The following is an 8,144-nucleotide window of genomic DNA, read 5'->3' on the forward strand; positions in this document are numbered from 1 at the left end:
TCATGTGGTCTCGTTATATGTTTTGTTTCAGATATTTTTATTCATGTGGCCACCATTTTTATTTATGTTTCAGATATTTTTATTCATGTGGCCACCATTTTCAGTTCCAGTTCCAACACGCGTTTGAAAAACCAATGCGTCCACCCAATGCCACCAAGAACTCTGGGGATATCTTTTGTTTGGTTTGCTTTGAGATAATTTTATTCATGTGGCTGACAAACTTCGCTTGGTTTTCTTCAGTGCCGGTCCCAACACGCGTTTGAAAAACCGAAGCGTCGACCCAACGCCAATTAATAGCTCCCGAGATATGTTTTGTTTGATTTGGTTTGCGATAATTTTATTCGCACGGCCAGCATCTGATCAGCACAGAGAAGCTTCCGTTAGTTTTATTTTATTCAGTGCCGGTCTCTCTATGTCAACAACACGCGCTTGACATACCAACGCGCTAACCCAACGGCACTTCAGACGTCTCTATCTTAACCACACGCGTTTGAAAAAGATGACCCACGACACTTAATTAGCGCTTGACATACCAACGCGCTAACCCAACGGCACTTCATACGTCTCTATCTTAACCACACGCGTTTGAAAAAGATGACCCACGACACTTAATTACGCAGCAAGGCGTTTCCCTCTGAAATCAACTCCCTCTTTTCTGTCATAATTTTGATAGTCAGATAGATTGTTAGACGATTAAATGATTAAATATGACGATTAAATGATTAAATATTTTTCGACCATTAGATGTTACTAACCGTCAAGTACACTAAATCTTGATTTATAATATTATAACCATAGTTTCATTTACAATTCTTTCGGTTCGGAACCATAGTCTCATTTACAATTCTTTCGGTTCGGTGGCTCCTCTAGATGCAACAAATCGATTCGATGGCTGCGCTGGGTGCATACAAAGTGGTATACGATTCCACTTACAGGTCATGGCGTATTGCAGGAACCATGCCCGAGGATTTGTGGGTAGTGCGGCCACATATGGGAATGACTTTGCTTTTTTGTGATGGTACTTTCTATTGTTTGATCATCAGTGGCAGTGGCTGGTGGGTCATAATGGGTTTCAATTGGAAATGGGACTTCCATTTCTGCACCCTTGCCAGAGCTGGCCAAGAAAAAACACATGTTCCCTTACCTGCTCACCTGTGGGTCGCAGGTTCTAGTTACAGGTGGGAAGGTCAAAGACGGAGAGGGGCTTTTGCACGAGGTTATTTTATGGGATTTTCAAAAGGTGAAGGCAGACTCCTCTGTTTCTTCCATGAAAGAGGTAGCCAGAATGCCTCTGTTTCTTCATCCTCATGCTGGAAAGAGGTCGCCAGAATGCCTCCATCCTTGTGTGAGGATGTTAACAGGACATTGTATAATATTCACAACAAGTATCTGCTTCAAATGCTACAACAGAAAAAACAGGTAATCCAAATATTTCTGAAGATAAAAGGCCTCCAACTCAATCCTCATTGCCCAAAATGCCCTGTGTTTCAACTACTGGACTAGGCCCAAATGGGAAAACAATCAGTGGATTCTTGTACAATTATAGCAGAGATGAGGTTAGTATAGTTTGTGTGTGCCATGGCACATTCTTGTCACCTGCAAAGTTTGTGCAGCATTCAGGTCGTACAAACCTTTCACATCCTGAAAGGCACATTGTTGTCAATCCATCCCCATCTTCAAATGAAGATGCATCAACCCTACAATGAAAAGTTATCCAAATAAAATCTTGGATGTATACCTAAAAGAAACGTTTCCCTGAAGGATTATCTCTATTTCACTTGCCCCAGAAAAGGTTTTTGAAATTGAGTGACTAGACATCCAATTTGGAAGCACTCCTCGAATTTTGCTTCTAGACCTGGCAATCCCAAGAGTAGGATTCCAATCTCTCTATGGTTTGACCCCTCCTGTGTGACATGATTTCCATTTCCATTCTCTCCGTGCTCTGCCCTATCTGTATAGCATGCAGTTCAATTCAATTACCTTTATGGACGAGTTTCATTTCCAATTTCTTTGTGGTTTGCTCCACTGGTATGGTATGAGTTTCAATTCCAATTTTCTATGGTTCGCTTCACCTGTATGGCATGCGTTTCAATTTGAGTCTCTTTGTGGTTCGTCTCAATGTATGACACAACTTTCAATTCAAATCTCTTTCTGGGTTGCCGCAGTTGGTCTGCTCCACCTCTACGGCTTGATTTTTAATTCCAATCACTCTATGGTTTGGTCCATCTGCATGGCACAAGTTTCAATTCAAGTCTCTTTTTAGGCTTCCCCTCCTGTATGGGATACGTTTAAATTCCAATTTCTCTTTTGTTTGCCCCATTCTTATAGCATAATTTTCAATTTGAGTTTCTCTGTGGTCAGCTTCACCTTTATGGCATGAGTTTCGATTCCAATCCCACTGTAGTTTACTGTTTTCTCCACCTCTATGGCATTAGTTTTAATTTGGGTCTCTTTATGATCTGCCCGACCTGTATGGTATGAGTTTCCATTCCAATCTCACTATGGGTTGTCCTACTTGTATGGCACATGTTTATCAAAATTATCTCTTTACTGCGTACCCATTCTACTCTTATTTTAGTAGATGGGCTCCCTGAAATCTATGCAACCTCTTGCAAACACTCAGTTTTATGATAGAAGTATTCATATATATGATAACAAAAGTAGAAGTCGATCAAATTTAAGTAGATCCAATCTTGGTTCAAGAAGTCGAAACACTGCAAATCATCCTGGGATTCAGTGGTCTGTGGGCTGTTGTTTTAAGGTTGGTTTGATCTCTATGCATTTTCTCAAGTAATTTCATTCAAATTTTCTACATGTACTAAGGATTTACAGTCTGTAGATCCTGATTTTGTTGTCTTGATGGCATGGTGCGTGTCAGGTATCTGAGTCCTCTTTCAGCAGTTCCGCTAGTAACTCTTGTTGCTCTTGGGCTCTATGAACTTGGGTTCCCGGGGGTAAGTGGACACTGAGCACCATTTCTGTTATGTTCACTTGGCTTAAACAAATTCTATTTCAGAAGCTGATCTCTATTGCACTCACTTGGTATTAAACAAATTTTCTATTTGCTTGAATAGAATTCATATGCTTCAAGTTTCAATGAATGCCATAATTGCATTTGAGTTATATGGGTATAGAATTCCTAAGCTTGAGTGCCCTAGTCCAGCATTTTTGTTAGTTAATATGGAAAGCTGCAGGGTACTCAAAATTACAGTGTGATTACAACTGGTTTGGAACAGAAGGACCTGCTCAAGTATGCTAGCTAACTTGACTAGCACCCATATTGCTTGGATAATTACGGGCTTGATGACGATTTCTATTAAACAAGGTCCATCTGTTGGACTTTCATTTATCTTGAAGCAATAGATATTTTGATTTGATATCTGCAGACTCTTCTTTTGAATGGAGGCAGTGTGTGCTTTTCTGCATCGTAGGTGATTTCTAGACAGATAGTTTGGTTGGAACTTAACACCTGCTTTTACACAGATACTCAGGATGAAATATATTGCATAAACTAGATGAAACAGAAAATGTTTTTGGGAAATGTATTATGAATAAAAAATGTTTCAGAAATGTTTGACTTAGATTAGTCCTGATTTACTCCTAATTATATCGTCTAATATATATTTAAGGTTTAAACTTTTAACACAATAGCATATTATGTACGATCTTTATTAATATTAATCACATTAGTAATAAGCAGTGTTCGGAGTTGGACTGTTTCACAAATGGATCATGGTAAGTTCTGAAAAGAATTATTTCCAGTTTGTTTTGAAACTTCTCTTGTGAAAATTTAAGCTATAATGACTAAATGACATAGCTACTGAATCTTTTTGAATCCAGTGGATTCGATTTTACTTGCGCTGATACACTTTCTAGCTTGAGTAGCTAGCATAGATGAAGTCCTTTCATTTGGTTCAAATGTATTTCAGAAATATTTGCATGCAGTAAAAGTATTAGTGACTAGCATAAGAATGACCTGACTCAAGTGTTGTCAATTTAATGAACTTTAACTCACTAAAATTGACCTGATATGTCTTCAACCAAATCATGTCAGTTTATTCAACCAAATCATGTCAGTTTATTCAGCTATTAGTTAATAGCCCAACTCTTAGTTTTTATTTTAACTTTCAACCAGTTAAACTTGCATTTACAATAATAAGTTTTGGGTCCTATCGAAACCAGTTTTGCAATTTTCAATAGATTGATAGGTTTTTCGCGTCAAACTTGGAATTTCTTCTGTTCACCAAACACCCATACGTTTGGATATCCATATTACCTGCCTTCAAATTTATGTTTGGATGTATATTTTGTAATATCTATTCTATTTGAATTTCCATTTTGTTTGAAAATATATCCTCTTTTTTTTGAAAAAAAGTCAAATGAAGTGTTGTACTCTGATGTTATTTACAGGTGGGGAAATGCGTTGAAATAGGGCTTCCACAACTTATTGCACTGGTCTTCTTTTCACAGGTAAGGAATTAACCAATTACCATTATGTGTAAACTTCTAGAGTGTATCTCTCTAGATATATATCATATATCCTGTTCCTAGTCTTTCCATGCTTTTTAAAATCTGTTGTATTAAATGATTTGTAATTGGAAAGATTGTGGCACTAATTTGTTGCAGAATGAAACTAACTGATTAAACTCTTTTGTCCTCCCTTTCAGTATGGTCGACATATCAAGACTCGTAAGAAGCCTTTATTTGAGCGTTTTGCCATCATAATTGCAGTTGCTATTGTGTGGGCATATGCCCATATTCTCACTGTAGGTGGAGCATACAAGCATACCCCTCAAAGGACCCAAGCCCATTGCCGAACAGACCGTTCTAGACTAGTTAGTGGTGCCAAATGGTATGCATTCTTACAAGAAGCATGCATACTAATTGTCATGTCACTTCATACAGTACGTTCTCATGCAAAGCCTCAGCATGGTCTTTATTATTCTGCAGGATAAGTGTTATATATCCATTTCAATGGGAGGACCTGTTTTTGATGGAGGACAGTATTTTGCAATGATGGCTGCAACATTTGTGTCTCTTGTTGAGGTCTGCCTGCTTGCCATATATCAGATATACTTTCTTCTCTCTTATTTTCTTTATCCCGTTGACATTTCTGATAGTTATCTATGGGTTTCTATTTAAAAACAAAATTGGGTACTGACTACTATTTTTTTGTTCTTTCATAAATTTGCAGTCTACTGGTGTATTCTATGTTGTTTCAAGGTTTGCAAGTGCCACACCTCCCCCTCAATCTATCATCAGCCGTGGTATAGGCTGGCAGGTAAGGAAATGGATTTGTTGCTTTTCAGGTAATTGGAAGATTGTATCATTGTCGTTGATGGAATGTAATGGTCCTCTCTACAGGGAATTGGAATTTTATTGGATGGGATGTTTGGAACTAGAAATGGGTCCACAGTATCAGTGTAAGAACCAGGCAACTTGACCCATTTCTGGCAACTTTAGCTGCAACTTGACTCATTTCTGGCAATACTAGCTCTGAAATTTGTCTTATATTGGGAATTTGTAGTGAGAATGCTGGTCTTTTGGGGTTGACATGAGTTGGGAGTCGCAGGGTGCTCCAGATATCAGCAGGATTTATGATATTCTTCTCTGTTCTTGGTGATAATCAACTCAAGTTGGGATATTGTTCTCATTTTGGGGTTTATTCCCTAGTCTAGGATTTTGCATTGCTAATTTCATGTTAATGTGTTCCAGGCAAATTTGGAGCAATCTTTGCTTCTATTCCAGCACCCATTGTCGCTGCCGTGTACTGTCTCCTCTTTGGTTATGTTGGTATGTATACGGTGTACACAAATCCTATGTGCTGAGCTGCAAAGTCAGTCAACTAGTAGTATCTTAGCTGTTGCCATAATGTATAATGGATGTATGCATAAAACCTTAAGGTTAACTCATATTGGCAGACACTTAGTTTGTACAATGCAATTTCAACATATTAGGGTAAAACAACAATTCATTGGGTACCTATATTGGCAGACAGTTTGTACGATGCAGCTTTAAAATTGTAGGGTAGAACAACAATTCTTTGGGTTTTGCCTCATGTCTGAAATTTTTTGTATTCTTGATGAGCAGCTCGTGGGGGTCTCAGTTTCCTTCAATTTTGCAATCTAAATAGTTTCAGGACGAAGTTCATCTTGGGCTTCTCTCTGTTTTTGGGATTATCAGTACCACAATACTTCAATGAATTTACAGTTTCTTCTGGTCATGGTCCAGTCCACACTCATGGACGATGGGTAGGGTTCTTACAACTTCTTTCAAGGACTAAATTGAAATTTTTTGGCTAGCAGTTCGTTGTGGCAACATTCCCTTCATTCTTCAAATTTCAATGTTTTTAACTTTAAACATTTTTGAATGGCTTTTTTAACAGTTCAATGACATTATCAATGTGATTTTCTCGTCACCACCTTTAGTTGCTGGCAGCGTAGCATTGTTTTTGGATAACACTCTACATATGGGGGAGAGTTCAACAAGGAAAGACAGAGGCCATCATTGGTGGGATAAGTTCCGTTCATTCAAAACCGATCCTAGAAGTGAAGAGTTTTATGCTCTCCCTTTCAACCTGACCAAGTTTTTCCCATCTGTCTGAGGATGAAACTCTATTTTAGAGGTGGGGTCTCTATTTTATCAATAGCCTTGGTGCATTTGGAGAATAATTAGAGTGTCTTCAATTCAGAAAGAGACAACTTCACAGTGTGAAATCTAAGATGTCTATATTTTATATCTATCACTTTGATAGGGAACTGCTTTCACGAATTATCTTAAATGGATGCCTCTGTGCCCTGGTCAATCATTTTCAGAGCACTTCAAGATCACCGCTCTTGGAAAGCAGCAAAAGGAGAATAATGAAAAGGAAAAGTACATTTCAGACTCTCAGAGTGGTCAATATGCTATCTTGACTCCAATTCAAAAGAGGCATGTTGTGCATAGAGTAGTTTATTTTTGTAAGTACTTTTGAAGATGCAACAGAATGTTTTTGTTGTTGGTGCTTCAAATTGAGCCAATGAGCATTTATCTGGAACTCGAGAGTCATATAGAGTCATTTTATAGTAATGATATCTTAAGCCCCCTTGCAAAGGCATTAGTAGGAACTAGCAGTACAATTGCTTTCTGATATTCTCCACGCATAATGCGAGAATTATTAGTTATTCATAGCACATGTTTAAAATATAATTTTTTTGGTAAACGTTGTTTGCCTTTGAAATAAAGGCTTCAACTCCTGTTGACAGGGCACTTTAGGCTTACCATTAACTTTAGCTTCATGATTTTCTTCCAAAATGAGTGCATGGAAATTATTGCAGCAAAAATGAAATGACATTGGAAAAGTAACGAAAAATATAGTACGGCTTTTCAGATGGCATTCCATGCAATGTATCACAGATTTCTTTTGGGCATTGTCATCTATTCTTTTGTACTTTTTATTATGTTCTACATATGGGGGATTTTTTTCTTATGCATTTTATGCATCATGATCAGATATGCTTACTATTGTTAGCTTCATCCTAGGTATATACTTTTCAGTTTTTCATGACAGAATCATTTGTAGTTCCCCTGGGGGTAGGTAGCTTTTACACGTGTTGCCACCAATATAACAGGGGCCGCTAGAGTTGCAAGATCATCCCCATGTTTGTTAAATGGAGCCTGGTGATTTGCTTTAAGTTGGCCAGACGCTAATGCTGGCCACTTTTTTCCATTTCTTGGGCTCACCTTTTTCCCATAGATTGGTGCATCCATACATTGTCAAACCCTGCAAAGAGGTGAGCCTTGAGATGCTGCAAGGTAGATACTGCAAATGACCACATTTATCCATGGCTAGATGCCTTAAAGATTTCAAATTATGAAGGGAAGACGGTAATTCCGTGATTCTAGAGCGGCTTAGATCAAGGATCTCCAGGTTTCCAAGATTTGTAAGAGATGCAGGTAGAAAGTTGATGGGCATACCTGATAAAAAGAGGCATCTTAGCTATTTCAAACACCCCACACTCTCCGGTAATGACTGCACTGACGTCCCACTCAAATCCAGAACCTTAAGAGAGACCATTCTCCCAATAACCCTTTTTGGAATTTTTGTTAGACATTTGTTACCATCTATTAACAATGAACATAGTTTCGGAACTCTCGTTGACTCA

At 38.2% G+C, this 8,144-nt stretch overlaps 1 pseudogene across 1 annotated transcript; it reads left to right on the forward strand.

Annotated features, from left to right (window-relative positions):
- The first annotated feature begins 779 nt into the window (after positions 1-779).
- Positions 780-7,513, forward strand: LOC149218747 (nucleobase-ascorbate transporter 6-like; annotated as a pseudogene). Its single transcript, XR_016249186.1, has 11 exons — positions 780-1,419; positions 2,879-2,954; positions 4,411-4,470; positions 4,668-4,852; positions 4,951-5,046; positions 5,195-5,281; positions 5,365-5,423; positions 5,528-5,619; positions 5,716-5,793; positions 6,091-6,251; positions 6,386-7,513. The product of XR_016249186.1 is annotated as a nucleobase-ascorbate transporter 6-like (transcript).
- The last annotated feature ends 631 nt before the right edge of the window (positions 7,514-8,144 follow it).

This window comes from Pinus tabuliformis, chromosome Q (assembly GCF_031772625.1).
Source record: "Pinus tabuliformis cultivar Carrire ecotype Pingquan chromosome Q, CPIR1, whole genome shotgun sequence".
NCBI lineage: Eukaryota > Viridiplantae > Streptophyta > Pinopsida > Pinales > Pinaceae > Pinus > Pinus tabuliformis.